The sequence below is a fragment of the Macaca nemestrina genome, chromosome 2 (assembly GCF_043159975.1).
Source record: "Macaca nemestrina isolate mMacNem1 chromosome 2, mMacNem.hap1, whole genome shotgun sequence".
NCBI classification, from domain to species: Eukaryota; Metazoa; Chordata; class Mammalia; order Primates; family Cercopithecidae; genus Macaca; species Macaca nemestrina.
Window position 1 is genome coordinate 59,730,213 of NC_092126.1, and position 16,254 is coordinate 59,746,466.

Consider the following 16,254-nt stretch of genomic DNA (forward strand, 5'->3'; position numbering starts at 1 on the left):
TTTCCTCCCTTTGGTCTATTCTGCTATTGATACTTATGATTTCATTATGAAGTTCTCATGTTATGTTTTTCAGCTCCATTAGGTTAGTTATGTTCCTCTCTAAACTGGCTATTCTGGTTATCAGCTCCTGTATTGTTTTGTCATGATTCTTAGCTTCTTTGCATTGGGTTATAACATGCTCCTTTAGCTCAGTGAAGTTCGTTATTACTCACCTTCTGAAGCCTACTTCTGTCAATTTAGCCATCTCAGCCTCAGCCCAGTTCTGTGCCCTTGCTGGAGAGGTGTTATGGTCATTTGAAGGAGAAGAGGCACTCTGGCTTTTTGAGTTTTTAGCATTTTTTGTGTTGATACTTCCTCATCTTTGTGGGCTTATCTACCTTTGATTTTTGAGGTTGCTAAGCTTTCAGTAGGGTTTATGTGGGGTCATTTTTGTTGATTTTGTTGTTGTTGTTATTGTATTCTGCTTGTTTATTTTTCTTTTAACAGACCAATCTTCCAGTTTGCTGGGGGTCTGCTCCAGACCCTAGTTGCCTCAGTTTTTCTTGTACCTGGAGGTATCACCAGTGAACACTGCGAGACATTTAATATGGCAGCCTGCTCCTTCTTCTGTGAGCTCCATCCCAGGGGGTTTACTGACCTGTTGCCAGCCCAAATGCTCCTATAGGAAGTATCTGGAGACCCTTTTGGGAGGTCTCACCCAGTCAGGAGGAACTGGATCAGGGACCCACTTAAAGAAGCAGTCTGGCTGCTTTTTTGGTTGTGCTACGTAGTGGGGGACCCCTCCTTGTACGGACCACCTGGAATCTCCAGAGCCTGCAGTCTTGTATGGTTGAGTTGGCTGAACCACAGAAACGGCAGCTGCGCCTCCCACGAGAAGCTCTGTCCCAGGGAGAGATCAGAGTTCTATCCATATAACCCTGGCAAGAGTTGCTGAAATTCCCGCATGGAAGCCCCACCCAGTGAGAAGGAATGGATCCGGGTCCACTTAAAGAAGCAGTCTGGGCACAAATTGGTACAGCAACTGTGCTGTGTTATGGGGGACTCCTCCTTGTCCTGATACCTGGACTCCCTGGTGTGGACAAGCTAGAATGGCTAAGTTGACTAACTGCAGAAATGGCAGCCACTCCTTGCCCCAGGAACTTGATCCCATCACAGGCAGTCTCCAGCCTGTTGCTGCTGGCTGGCTGGAGTTCAAAGCCAGTGGGTCTTAATGTGTGAAGTGCCATGGAAGTGGGGCCCACAGAACGATGCCTCTTGACTCTCCACATTTATCCCCCTTACTAGGGCAATGTACAGAAAGATCTCGTGCCTTACCGAGATTCCTGGGGCTGGAGTATGTAAAATTCCTAAGCCTCTGTGTGTGCCTGAGCAACTGTTCTGCTGAGACTCCACATAGCTCTGTGTATCCGACCCAGGGCCTTGGTGACTTGGGCTCAGGAGAGGATCTCCTGATCCATGGGAGAAGTGTGGTTTCCTGAGCAGGGACATACAATCACTCACCACTTCCCTTGGCTAAGGATGGGGTTTTCTTTGGTTCTGTGCCACTCCCACTCCCAGGTAGGCCATCACCCCACCCTGCTTTTCCTCCTTCTCCATAGGGTGAGTTGTCTACCTAGTCAGCCCCTATGTGAGAACCTGGATATTTCAGTTGTAGGTGCTGAATTAATTCACCATTTTCATTCCTCTCTGTGAGAGCCACAAACTGCAGCTGCTTCTAATGGGACATCTTGACCCCTCCCCCAACAAATTATTATTAACTACAGTCCATAGTTTATTCAGAGTTCTTTTTCTGTTCCTGGATTCCATTTAGGATAAACATATTACATTGAGTTGTTATATCTTCTTAGTCTCCTCTTGACTGTGACAGTTTCTCAAACTTTTCCTTGTTTTTGATGTCCTTGATGGCTTGAAGGTGTAGTGGTCAGGTATATTGTAGGATGTCCTTCTACTAGATTTATCTGATGTTTTTCTCATATTTAAATTGGAATTATGGGTTTGGGGGAAGAAAAACACGAAGGCAAATATCATATCTTGTCAAAAGTAAATATAATCAACATGATTTTTGACTATTGATATTGACTTTAATCACCTGGTTAAGGTAGTGCTTGGTTTCTCCACAGTAAAGTTTCTCCTTTCCCCCTTTCCATACTGCACTTTTTGGAAGGAAGCTCTATCTACATACATCCCAGACTTGAGTGGGAAGTTATGCTCCCTCTCCTGTAGGGAGGAGTATCTACATAAAGTATATGAAATACTTCTGCGTAGGAGATTCCATCTCTTCTCCCCATTTATTAGTTTATTATTTATATGAGCATGGACTCATGGGTATTTATTTTATACTTAGGTTATAAACCAATAGTACATGCTTCGTGTATATTTTTGTGTAAAATTTCCAACTTTGGCCATTGGAAATCCTTTTTGTTGGTTCCTGTGTGCCATGGGTATATTCCCATCAATGTGGGTTTCTTTTTAAAACACTTCTGACTTTCTGGCTATACAGTAAAAGCTCATTTTGTATATTTCCTGCCCCAGTCCTAGAATCAGTCATTTCTCCAAGAAGCTTTGTTTCCTTTTATTGGCAAACAGTATTCAAAACTAAGATCTGGGTGCTAGCTGTACTTATTAATACTACAGTGTTATTTCTTTTGGTCCCCTCAGATTACAGAGAAAAGAAATATATATGTGTATTTATATACATATCTATAAATATTTCCATATAGGATTTTTATAGCTATATTAAGGTAACTCTTTTTCTTAACCAAAAAAGAAGGGGATACCTCCCCCACTTACAAAAGTAGACCATTGACCTAGCAAGTCTTCTAAGAATTTAAGGTGGGACAGTGTTTTTCAAAGTTGTCTGACCACATCTGGGGCTGTGAGTATTTGAGGGAAGTGGGTGGTAGGAAGGATGGGTACATAAAGTGACATTAATAATGCACATTCTTATACATTCAGATGCACTGAATTAGAATCTCCAAGATTCGAAGATGCTTTGTGTTTAATAAATGCTCCTCTAGGTGGTTCTTATGACCAGTACTAGTTTTAAAATAATAATAAGAAATGTGGGAAAAAGGATATTCATACTGTAGAATAGTTTTTTTAAAAATGTAAGTAGCTTACATTTTCAAAAAGAACAGTATTTGTGAATTATTTTGGTCACAATCAGCCAAAGCTAACTTTAATTCAAACAATACAGTAGTTTATTGAGAGGATATTATTTGGATATTCAGAATATCTAAGAGGGTGGAAGAACCAGGCTGAGAAAGTGGTTAGGAACCCAGTAAAGGGAGGCTGCCAATTTCACAGCCAAAATCATTCCATAAGAACTATCTGGTGACGATGCACCTTCTGTGTCCCTAAGACATTGGACACCTACCTTACTTGCTTTCTCCTCTGGTCCTGAACAACAGTTGATCCCTCTACTCCTTCAGCTTCTTGGCGTCAGTTGTTCTTGGATCAGATCTTGAGAAAAATGTAGTTTTTAAAAGCCTGGAAATGAGGCTTGGCGCGGTGGCTCACGCCTGTAATCCCAGCACTTTGGGAGGCTGAGGCGAGTAGATCACGAGGTCAGGAGATCGAGACCCTCCTATCCTGGCTAACACGGTGAAATCCCGTCTTTACTAAAAATGCAAAAAAAAATTAGCCAGGCCTGGTGGCGGGTGCCTGTAGTCCTAGCTACTTGGGAGGCTGAGGCAGGAGAATGGCGTGAACCCGGGAGGCGTAGCTTGCAGTGAGCCGAGATCATACCACTGTGCTCCAGCCTGGGTAAAAGAGCGAGACTCCATCTCAAAAAAATAAAAAAATAAAAAGCCTGGAAATGAAAAGCCCTTGTTTGGCCACCTAGCCCTAGCATATTTAAGCTATGTTTTTATAGGGATGTTCTGCTGCTGCAAAAATGGCAATATATATCTTAAGAACAGTGTAGCAAATCCAGAAGTAGAATCAGATTTTAATGTAAGCATCATTAACAATGGGGAAAAGCAAAATTGTGTAGTAAGTGCTATATAACCAAAGGAAATAAACATTACATCAAAATAAGCCTCAAGTTAAGGCAAACTAGCACACAATAAAAAGATACAGAATGTATCCTAATTATAGAAGGATAAAGCAGCACTTTAAAAATTACAAAGAGTAAGACTGACAGAATTTGTCTATTTAAAAGGTAGAATTTTTGAGTTCAAATCTGCCAAACAACCTAAAAACAGCGACAGACAAAAAAGTATTTGTATCACATATGATATACAAAGTATTAAAATTCACACCATGTAAAGGATTTATTCAACTGTGTAAGGAAACTCCAAGACCCCAAGCAAATGGGTGAGAAACAGACCATTAACACAGGAAAAACACATAATAAACACAAAATGTTCAATTACTAATAACTAACTAAATAAAATGCTACCTTTTAAATTAGTACAGAGACTTTAATGGTAAAGTTTTCCTTCATTTGGTGATGGAAATTATTGCTGTACTTTTTTCAGCCCATAGAAATGTTTGTAATTAGTAATCTCCTTTTTGATAATTTATACTTAGAAAACAATCAGAAGAAAAAATTATTTTTGTGGAAAGATCACATTTATAATAGTGAATAATTAGAACTAATTTATGCCCAACACTAATAATAGGAGTAATACATTATCACATGCCAACATTTAGGACATTACCCAGACTTTTAAAATGACAATATGACCACTGGGCATCAACATAGAAACATGCTTATGATTATGTTACAGTGTAAAAAGAATCCACAAAATTATATGTGTAATATAATTACAGTTACAGCAAAATAGATGTATTTGTGAACAGAAACCAGAAGGAAACATGGAAATATGAAAGTAAATTTTGGATGATGGAAAGGAGTGATTTTTTTCCTCTTCAAATTTTTTTCTGATGGTGTTTTAACAATAAACTTTTTTCAAAAAAGAAAAAAAAAATCACCCAACATGTCTTTCAAGATTTAGGTCACATTCTACCTCCTAGAGTTAAAAAAAAAAAAAAAAAAAAAAAAACCCACAAAACTCCTTAGAACAATGCAGTACAATAATTAGCCACAGTTTTTATACTCATTAAGACTTTACCTTGGCTGGGCGCGGTAGCTCACACCTGTAATCCCAGCACTTTGAGAGACCAATGCAGGCAGATCAGGAGGTCAGGAGATCGAGACCATCTTGGCTAACACAGTGAAACCCCGACTCTACTAAAAATACAAAAGATTAGCCGGGCGTGGTGGCGGGCGCAAGTAGTCCCAGCTGCTTGGGAGGCTGAGGCAGGAGAATGGCATGAACCCGGGAGACGGAGCTTGCAGTGAGCGGCGATCCCACCACTGCACTGCAACCTGGGCGACAGAGCGAGTGGGCGACCCGTCTCAAAAAAAAAAAAAAAAAAGACTTTACCTTTATTAAGTCCAGTCTATATCCAAAGCAAACGTACAGTGTAGATCAGTGTTCTCTGTACTTTTAGGATGTTTTCAGTCTTCATATCTAGATTATGCAGTTGTAGATAGAATACAGACTCTTCTAAAAGGCAGTGTAATTGCAGAGCAAAGAGCTATTTTTATTTATTTATTTATTTATTTATTTATTTATTTATTTCCTTTCTCTCTCTCCCTTTACAGACAGGGTCTTGTTCTGTCACCCAGCCTGGAGTACATGATCATAGCTCACTGTAACCTCAAACTCCTGGCCTCAAGCATGAGCCACCCTGCCTGACTCCATATAATTTCAAGACTAAATTAGGGTTTCATTTTTGCTGCTGGTGTTGAATAGATTCACACCATGGATAACACCCAAGCTGTGATAACAGAGAAAACATTTTGAAAGGCTGTTATATTTCTCTTGGTTGAAACCATTTAAAATCAATAGGACAGGATTATTAGCCCTATTTTCAACTAGCGATGATAAATACCACTTCACTACGTACCTATCTGTGAAGGGTACCAGGTTGGTTTTTTTGTTTTTTGTTTTGTTTTGTTTTAACAACCAACAATCTTACTCGTTCCCATATCAGAGTCCCCATATAGAAATTGTCAAAACATTTAGAAACGTGTTCACAAGTGTACTTCTTGCTTTATCCACAAATATCTTTCTGGTGAACTGATTATACCAACATATTTTTCTTCCCAATTCACCTGGCAAAAGTATTTACAGTGGTTTAGAAAGACTATAGAACTACAAGTTCGGGAAAGGCAGCAATGTTTCCATCTCAGATTTTGCAGTGTTTTATTGCAAAGTACTTATAACTTTCTTCTTGTCTCTAGGGTCCACGAGGGACTTTCCTGATTTTCCCACCTACAGTGCCCCAAGCCTGCCCCTTTACTCCTTTCCTACTACCTATTTCCTACTTGTTATAACCTGATTTTATCTCTGCCTACTATCTATTAACCTATTCACTAGCTTCTAACCGCAATAGATATTCCCATCTATTGACCTTGGGCTGACCATGTCCTGGAACTGATTTCATTTTTTCAGCAAGTATTTATTGGACATCTCTGGCATGCCAGCCAATGGGCCTTCTCTTCACTTTGACTTCTAGTCTGCAGGTGTCCTTCAACTCTTCATGGGTCTTCACAAGACTTCTCACCTCCTAGCTTCACACTGGTTTTATGTATGGGTACTCTTAACTTTAGTGATTCTCAACAAGGTATTTTTTTGTCCCCTATAAATTTCTCTAGTTCCAATTATGTTCCCATTCAAATCGTTTTGTTTGGCTTTACTTTCTCTACCATCTTATGACATTTACTTTCATAATTTTAATGAACTTTAGCCATCTTCTTAATCTGCTTTCTTTTAAATGCATGCCTTACTTTTGTTATTAGCTGATTTATGTCTGTAAGATTTTGTTATCTTGATAAGTATCATTCATAGCTTTTCCAGCTTATTAAAGTCTTTTCGGATATCATGTTAACCTTTTGAGAAAAGGAAAAAACAATAAATCATCAGGTTAACATAATGGATATAGTATTTTAGATTTTCTTTGGGCAAATCAAATAAGGGCAGACTGATACACCACTCATCTCCTCTTTCTTTTGTTGTTTTTAAGAAAATAATTGTTTGGGCCGGGCGCGGTGGCTTAAGCCTGTAATCCCAGCACTTTGGGAGGCCGAGACGGGAGGATCACGAGGTCAGGAGATCGAGACCATCCTGGCTAACACGGTGAAACCCCGTCTCTAGTAAAAAAAAAATTACAAAAAAATAGCCGGGCGAGGTGGCGAGCGTCTGTAGTCCCAGCTACTCGGGAGGCTGAGGCAGGAGAATGGCGTAAACCCGGGAGGCGGAGCTTGCAGTGAGCCAAGATCTGGCCACTGCACTCCAGGCTGGGCGACAGAGCAAGACTCCGTCTCAAAAAAAAAAAAAAAAAGAAAATAATTGTTTGTTTAAACAATATATTAGAAATCACTTAAATCCACTTTTTGTTATAAACTTTCTAAATGGCTTATTTTAATTAATAATCGTCAGTTCAATTCTAAGCATTTGCATTGTTTATATACTCCTTCCTATAAGCCATTTTACCAGCTTCTCTGCAGTTGTAGAACTAGCTTTAAGTGTAAAGTATCACAATAAGGTTTCTTTTGTAGTACTAATTGAACATCTTCCTTTCAGTGTTCCTGGCCTAATTCTCTGCCCCACCTTCTATCCCACCACCCTGCCTTTTTTTCTTCAGATAGTTCAAACTCTGTACTATCCATTTCCCCTGAATATTGCAATCCCTTCATTCATTTCACTTGAATTTCTATACTGTGGCCTTTTATTATCCATGCCCTTTGTTGTTCATTATTCTTTCTTAGGTTCTCTCTCCTAAAAAATGGGTTAACATGTTATCCTTTTTTTAAACTAACATGAAATATATATTTTACACCTGAATTTTTTAACCTGTGCTTATAATATACTTTAAAAGCTGTTTTAATATTTTATATTCCCATATTTCTTACTTTTGAATTCACTTTTAGAATAAATTTTATCTTTCTTCATTTCAAACTATGTAAATATCTCTCTGTTGTGCCTTTCAACCCCCTACCCATGTTCTCTCCAATGTGGTATTAGTTGAAAGCATGCTAGGCCAAGAATCAGAACATGATGGCCCTCCCACACATTAGGCAGGTGACTCTGACATGCCATTTATCCTTAATGAATATGTGTCCACACCTAGGCAATGAATGGATAGGACTAAGACCTTGGAAGGCCCTTTGGGCTCTGATATGCTATGATTCTTATTCTAACTCTGATGCCATTTTCTTGTTTCCAAAGTTAAATAAATGCTCATATTTTTCACATTTTGTTACTTTTTTCCTTGTAAATCACCATTGAAAAGTTTCAACTTTGATTCAAATATATGGTTTTCGTTTGTTTGTTTTGTTTTGTTTTTGAGATGGAATCTCACTCTGTTGCCCAGGCCAGAGTACAGTGGCACGATCTCGGCTCACTGCAACCTCCACCTACCAGATTCAAGTGATTCTCGTGCCTCAGCCTCCTGAGTAGCTGGGATTACAGACATGTGCCACCATGCCCGGCTAATTTTTGTATTTTTAGTAGAGAAAGGGTTTCACCATGTTGGCCAGGCTGGTGTCAAACTCCTGACCTCAGGTGATCTGCCCTCCTCAGCCTTTCAAAGTGCTGGGATTACAGGCGTGAGCCACCGTTCCTGGCCCAAGTATACGGTTTTTGTGATCATTGCTTTTCTACATGAAAAACTTTCAACTTTGTTTTCTCCACATTTTCCCTTTATTTCTGTCTTGAAATAGAGAACAAAAATTTAAATACATGTGTTAATTCTGGTGCCTATAGTTTAATAGCCGTTTAAGAGTAAATAATGAGCTATCAATAATAACCTAACTCTTAATGCCAAAATTTGATTTTTTCATAGAAAAGCCAACATATACAGCAAAAATTTGAAGATCAAATTTTTTGTTTCCTTTTAAAGATTTATTTATCTAAGTTCTGTAATTTTATGTTTAGCTCACACTAATAACTTCCAAAATGCACAATTTATCTCAATTATATAATCCTCTCAGAGGTCATTGTGACCCACAGTCAGTCTACTTAAATGATTTTCCTTCCACCTGCTAGAATAAAATGTCCTTTACTTTTTGTCAGCAGTCACAAATATTGGAAGACAGAGTTCAAATAAGTCACTTCAGCATTCAGCTTATTTTTAATATTCTTCCTTAAATTTATTTTACCAACTTTCAAATTTATTCCAAGTGAAAAAACTTTTGACTTTTTTATTTTAGTAAGCTGTTCGGTATAGTAAATAACACAAATAATTTGATAAAATTATTTTGCATATAACATTTTTACATCCTAATTGAATTTTTTAAAACAGCTTTATAGAGATAAAATTCACAAATTACAAAATTCACCCACTTTAAGTATACAATTCAGTGGTTTTTGGGATATTTGCAGAGTTGTGTGACCATCAATATAGCCAAATTTTAGGAGATTTCTTTCACACCAAAAAGAAACTTTGTGGCCCATCAACAGCCACTCCCCTTATACTCCTGCCCCTTTCCAACAATCCTTAACTCAGTTTCTGTCTGTATAGAGCTACCTATTCTGGACATTTTATACAAATAGAACCATATAATATGTGGTCTTTTGTGTGTGGTGTCTTTCACTTAGGATAATGTTTGTGAGTTTCATCCATGTTGTAGCATGTGTAAGTACTGCATTCCTTAATTAGTAGCTTGTTTAGTAGCTTGTGACTCAAGTCACAAAATGAATGTGACATCAATTAGGATGTAAAAATGTTATATGCAAAATAATTTTATTAAATTATTTGTGCTATTTACTATACCGAACAGCTTACTAAAATAAAAAAGTCAAAAGTTTTTTCACTTGGAATAAATTTGAAAGTTGGTAAAATAAATTTAAGGAAGAATATTAAAAATAAGCTGAATGCTGAAGTGACTTATTTGAACTCTGTCTTCCAATATTTGTGACTGCTGACAAAAAGTAAAGGACATTTTATTCTAGCAGGTGGAAGGAAAATCATTGGAAATCAGTTGAAAAAAATATTGAACTGGGATCCAAACACTTCTGCTTTCTGGTACTGTTTAAGCCTTTTATAGGCCCTTAGAATAAGTTATTAATTTCTTTGACTCAGTTACTTCATCTGTAAAGTGGGAATATGCTAGCTTTTCTTACCTACCGTAATACATTAGAATAGGCAAGATAAAATGTAGGATTACCTAAAGGACTATATATTCAAATGTATTTTAAAGTGACTTTCCTGGTGTGATAGCAAACCAAATGATTATATTTTGTATAAAAGCATTCACATTTCTTTAAATACTACTTTAATTTCAGAAGAAAACTATACATTTTAATATCTCTTTGCCCAAAGGTCTACTCACCTCGACTTGTTTATTTTCTAGTCAGCCTTGATTAGCTGTAACAGTAGTTTGCCTGCTCTTAGAAAAGGTTACTGAAGAAAGGAGTACCTATGTTTAATTCAGGAGTCATCTGTTTGTATGGCAGATAGAGAAGTCTATGAACGCAGATCCACTAGGACCTTACTTGCAAGGTCTGATTTTCAGAGAGCGCTCACTATGGGGACTTGACCAGCTTTTACGATTCCTTTTGAACCATTGAACTTTAGTTGGAATAATGTGACCTTGGCTTCAAATAAAAAGGGAAAGTGCTGATTTTGCAAACAGAAAACCAAGGAAATTTGTTATTATTTTTAGTTGTATTAAATCCAACAGCCCTTAAAAGAGACCAACTTGATAATTGATGACTGTGGGCTGCTTCTGTGCCCAAAAGTAGATGGACAAAAAGTTTAGCCTGATCTCTAGACAAATTGCAAGCCAGATAGTATTAACTAAAATTCTAAGAAATCTTTTTTAGAACCTGATCACCATGGAAATGTGAGTCTAATAAAGGGATCTCCTGTAGAAGCCTTTGATCTTTGATCACTGGAGTCGTCTAAGATTATCTTTGTTTTCTTGCCTTTTCATTTGCTCCCAACGTTGAGCTTTCATCTAAAGATTACCAGTGTTTTATATATCATCTCCATTTTATTAATGTTTGAATCGTAGAGGAATTTTCTATAATGATCATAGGCATCTACTCCGTATAATGGATGTCATTCCTCTGAGACTCCTTTCTCTCCTTTGAGATAGCTATAATTCTGGTTCAATCTCTGGTCATTTTTCATTTTTGCCATTGCAACCTTCTCTCCTTGTTCTTTACCTCCAACATCATTTTCTTATTCTAAGGCTAGATTTTAGCCCTATCACTTTATTTGCCTTTTCTTTAACTGTGCCGTAGGACCTTGGGAATAAATTTTAGACCTCATTTTTTAAATTCTATGGGTTCTGATCTTTGCCTGATTTCCTAAATTCACCTCTCTCAGATAGTTTTCCCCTTTCATTCTTTCTCCCATTATATATACTTGTAGCCTGAGATGTCTATATCATCCCATCCCAATATTAAGTCTCCTCCTGCTCATTCAGATACCAGTTTCCAATTTATTTAGTCATTCAGCAATATTTATTAGGCATCTGTCATATGATTAACACTAGGCTTGATCAGGAACAACTATGATAAATGTTCTGTCTTCTCTGTCATACATGGCTTCTATACTAAGCATGATTCATCCTCAGGGAAACCTCAGCTAAGCAGTGAATAGAAAGGAGCTTTAATCTGCCCCTTCCCTAACACCTACATGGGCACACCCTCCCTACACACACAGACACTCTTTTAACATGGACTCACCCAGGCACAGAACATACCTGCTGCTCATGGACATTTACAGATCATCCACATTATGGGCTGACAGCATGAATAATAGTGACACTGTCTAAATGAGGAATTAATGATCTCTCCCCATACTCCCACCCTGTGGTCCAATGTCTCTTACCTCTTGGCAGCATCTCTAACATCTCTCTCCCACTAGCTAATCACTGGTACTATTTTAACATCATTAAAATAATAATTCCTATGAGTTCAGGTAGATTTCCTACTATAATCTAAATAGCAGCTGACATTCACATACCACTTGAAATATGTCAGCCATAGGTACCCCCTTACTATCACCCTCCTGGGTTAAGCACTTTTATTATCTCCAGTTTACAAATGAAATTACTAAGGCCTAGAGGAATTCAGTCATTTGCCGAGGGCTACACAACTACTAATCAGCAGAACTGGGACCTGATTCCAGAACTTTACTGCCAGATTTCCACTGCCTAGGAGCACCAAAGCATATACATTGTTATCATTAATATATGCTTCAGAGTGACCTACTGTATCAGGCCACTTCCAGCCTGCCTGATAGTAAACATAACCTTTTATGTGGGGAAGGCAGAGAGGTCTAGAGGAAAGTGGACACCTGATGATGGCTTACAAGATGAGTTATAAGATGGGTATGAGTATGTTTAGTATTAGGCTGCTTCAATATGATGGTTTTTTTGTTTTCCCTTACCAAAATAAGTCATGTTCACTATTGATTAGGAAATTCCAACTTTCAGATAAAATTATAAACATTTGATGTGGATCCTTCTAGACTTTATTTTTTGAATATATATTTTTATAAAATTGGGATAAAAGAGTTTTATTATCCCTACCCTTCCCCCCCCATTCTCTCTGTTATGAAATCTTTCCAAGTCAAAAATATTCCAAGTATTCTGTTGTTTGGATTAATCATAATTTATTTGATCTTACCCTATTATTAGATAGTTGTTCTCACTCTTTTTATTAAAATATTACAATAAACATCGTCATAATTAAATTTTTACATATCTCTGGGTATTGCCTTAGAATTCCTTTAGTCATAAAACTGTAAAACATGTTTGTGTTGTTTTGTTGCTTTTTACTTTTATATTATGTAATTGTGCTGTAGAATTAATTCTTAAGACTGCAATTAGTTCAGAGTAGTTTCGTAGCATGAAAAGACTCTTTAGAAGATAAGGAGAAAACTCCTTGTCTTTTGCCTATTTTACTGCCATCCTAGCACAGAGAAAAAGTGTGCAGAAAGAAGAGTCCATACTCTGGGTGTCTAAAGATACACTCCATCGCCTTCAGTTTTGCACAGAATTAGCCCTGCATACAGGAATCTCTGTAAGCATGATCTCTGATTATGAAATACACTGATTCATTAAAAGAAGTTGATGTTTATGTAGTTATGTAACACTATTGGAAAATGTCCTAAATATTATTAGATCTAAACTTCTCTTTTATTTATTAATTTACTTTATTATTAACCCTACGTCTTTTCTTCTTTATTCCCTAAATGTTTTCAGCTAATATTCTGTTGATTTCATTGTAGGTCCGAGTCCCTTCCTACTTTGTTTACTCTAGGCTGTCCATATCCATTTTGTGGTCTTGAAAAATCTTGTTATAACTTATAAATACGTGTGATTGTGTGATTTTATGCAAAATTTGAAACAACAAAATACTGCTTTAAAACATTCAGAAAAGTTTCTAAATCCATCAGTATTATTCCTATGTTATAGGTAAAGTATTATATTCATTTTGCCAGTCTAGAGTGGTTAAATAATATAATCATGATAAACATACATACACACACACACACAAACTAGAATTTTAAAATTCCTTTCTTATCCTTTCATAATTTATCATATTTTATAAGTCCCTATAAATTATAATTATCTTCATGTTATATTGGGTTGTTTTAATGTTCAGATAAAAAAATACAGTAGAAACTTAGAAGCATTTTTTGCATGAACAATTCTGAAGTAAAAGTGTTGGTCGTTAATATTAGAATGTAATTCATTTATAAATTTTAAACATTCTGATTATCTCCTTAGCTCAATTTAATCCCCTCTCCCCTTCTGTCCCTACACACAGTAAAATAATTTTCTGATTTTAATGTAACTACATCTGTATTGAATTGCATCTTTTAAATTATATATCCACATCTATTCTAGCATCTGATTTATAAAATCTCCATATACTATTTTAGTCCCTTCTGGGATAATGCAGGAAATGTTAAATGTACTTCAAGAATACTTGTTTCAAAATAGATGTAAATTAAACCTCTAAAATATAAACCCTAAAATGAAATGAATTATCTAACTGGCTGTATTACCACTTGAACTTTGAAAAATGTTTGCTAAAGTTAAAATATGTTAATTTGATATTGACATAGTTAAGTACTTATTAAAGAATTTCTTCTATTATTGGTATATATTTTTGCATGTGCAAAGGTTTACTATGAATGCTCATTATAAAATTTTAAATGAGATATTACTTTTGTAAAGGGCTCATCAAACTGTCATATGATAATATATGTATAAATTATATCTAATGCAGCAGACTGATTTTGTTTATTCAGGTCAGTTATATTTTATTAGAAATCTCACAATTTCAATCATGTAATTAACTAACCTAACTAAATAAATAATTTAAAATAGTGAAAAAATAAAACAGATAAATAAAATAATTTAAATAGTGAAAAAATAAAACAGATTTTAGTTTAAATGAGTTATTAATTTGTTATTTAAAAGACTAATTTATCATTCACCAAGGCCAAATGAGGCACTTGATTGTAATTTATATAGGGACAAATATATCTTAATGATATTTATACACTGAATCTAAGCAGATAAAATAATATTGTATTTTAATAATAAAATAATTTAAATAAAATAATTTAAACTTAATTTAAATAATTTAAACAGTGAATAAAATAATTTAAAATAGTGAAAAAGAAAATAATTTAAAATAGTGAAGAAATAAAACACTTTAGTTTAAATGAGTTATTAATTTGTTATTTAAAAGATTAATTTATCATTCGCCAAGGCCAAATGAGGCACTTATTATTTACATAAGGACAAATAAATATATCTTAATTATATTTGTACACTGAATCTAACTAATACGAAACCTAGCTACATAGAGTAGGTGTTTAATAAGTGTCTATTGAAATAAAATAACAAATAAGAAAGTTACATTTTAATGCCAAGACACATACCAGATAGTATCAATGAAAACTGCAGAACTGTTTTTGTTTCATGTACTGTATTTTAATCTTAGGCACTTAATTCTAAACATGTTTGCTGACACTCTTATTTCTAAAGTCTGCAAAGTTTTATTCATTCTTTCAATGATTATTTTTTAAGCAACTTCCATATCTCAAGCACTATGACTATAACAGATAAGGTTCCTGTTCTTGTGAAACTTACATTCTAGTAAGTTTACACTGAAAGGATTCAATGAGTGTAAAGCACTTAGTATATAGTACCTGGTATATAGTAAGTATTCCATATTTATTAGCTGTGATGATGATGATGATGGAAGACACCCATATATAGATGCTATTCGAAGCCACGAAACTAGATGAGATTATCTTGGGAGATAATGCAGGTAGAGAAAAGGGCTAGGGACTGAGCTCCTTGTGCTTCCCAGCATTTAGAGTGAACCTAAGAATAAGAATAATCAATAGAAACCGAGAAGATAGCCAGAGCATTGCCAACAGAGAGAAAATAACTGGGTCACATGCTGCATAATGTTTGAATTTGATAAGAATAGAGAATTAAATTTTGAAATTGCCAATATAGAGCGTCATTCATCACCTTGAAAAGAGCTGTTTCTGTGGAGGAGTGAAAAAGAAAGCTCAATTGGAATGGATAGAAAAGAGACTGAGGAAAAGGTAAATCATAAAAGGGGAGTCATGAATGGCCAAGAAGTATAAGGTGAGGTGCTCAGCTCCAATAGGAAGCAGAGAACTGCAAGTTAAGCCAAAAACACTACTTTGTATTCTTCAGATTGGCAAAAATTAGAAAAATAGCTGTTTCTAATGAATATTAGCTGCTTCTAATGAATGTTATAAAGCAGGAGCCTTTATTCAGTGAGGTAGGAATGTAAGGTAGCGCCTCCATTTTGGGAACCATTTGGCAGTATTTATGTGTATGCCCATGATCTCATACTTGTACCTAATACTGCCCTGGAGACATACTGCAGACAAACTGTCCTATAAGTACACAAGAAGTTGGGTAAAAAACTTTCATTGCAGGATTATTTGTGGTGACAAGGTTTCAGGTAACCTAGGTTCTATCACTATGGGACTGGATAAGTAAAATGTGGTATGTGCACATGATGAAATATTATATAGCAGTCAGAGCAGAATGAATCATATCTACATGTAACTACATGGATAGGTCTGAAAAAACATAATGTTGACTAAAAAGAATAAGAGTTAAAATGAGACTTGTAGTTTAACCTGATTTGTGTAATTTTTAAAACACCTTCAAAACAGATAATGTTTTCACATGTAAGATGCAGGTTAGAAGGTAGACAT

At 35.8% G+C, this 16,254-nt stretch overlaps 1 protein-coding gene and 1 long non-coding RNA gene across 29 annotated transcripts in view; one reads left to right on the forward strand and one right to left on the reverse strand.

Annotated features, from left to right (window-relative positions):
- The window catches only part of LOC105488569 (leucine, glutamate and lysine rich 1), a 232,139-nt gene that overhangs the window by 136,705 nt on the left and 79,180 nt on the right, over positions 1-16,254 (forward strand). The window lies entirely within an intron of this gene.
- On the reverse strand, positions 1,822-10,853 carry LOC105488568 (uncharacterized). Of its 5 annotated transcripts, none has more exons than XR_011619836.1 (5): positions 10,349-10,853; positions 5,394-5,516; positions 5,079-5,197; positions 3,377-3,620; positions 1,822-1,958 (listed from the first exon to the last, which is right to left on the reverse strand). It is a non-coding gene; the product is annotated as an uncharacterized lncRNA (long non-coding RNA). The 5 variants fall into 5 exon arrangements; XR_011619837.1 differs by having other exon boundaries at positions 3,377-3,462; positions 5,394-5,480; positions 10,349-10,845; XR_011619834.1 differs by having other exon boundaries at positions 3,377-3,462; positions 5,079-5,194; positions 10,349-10,843.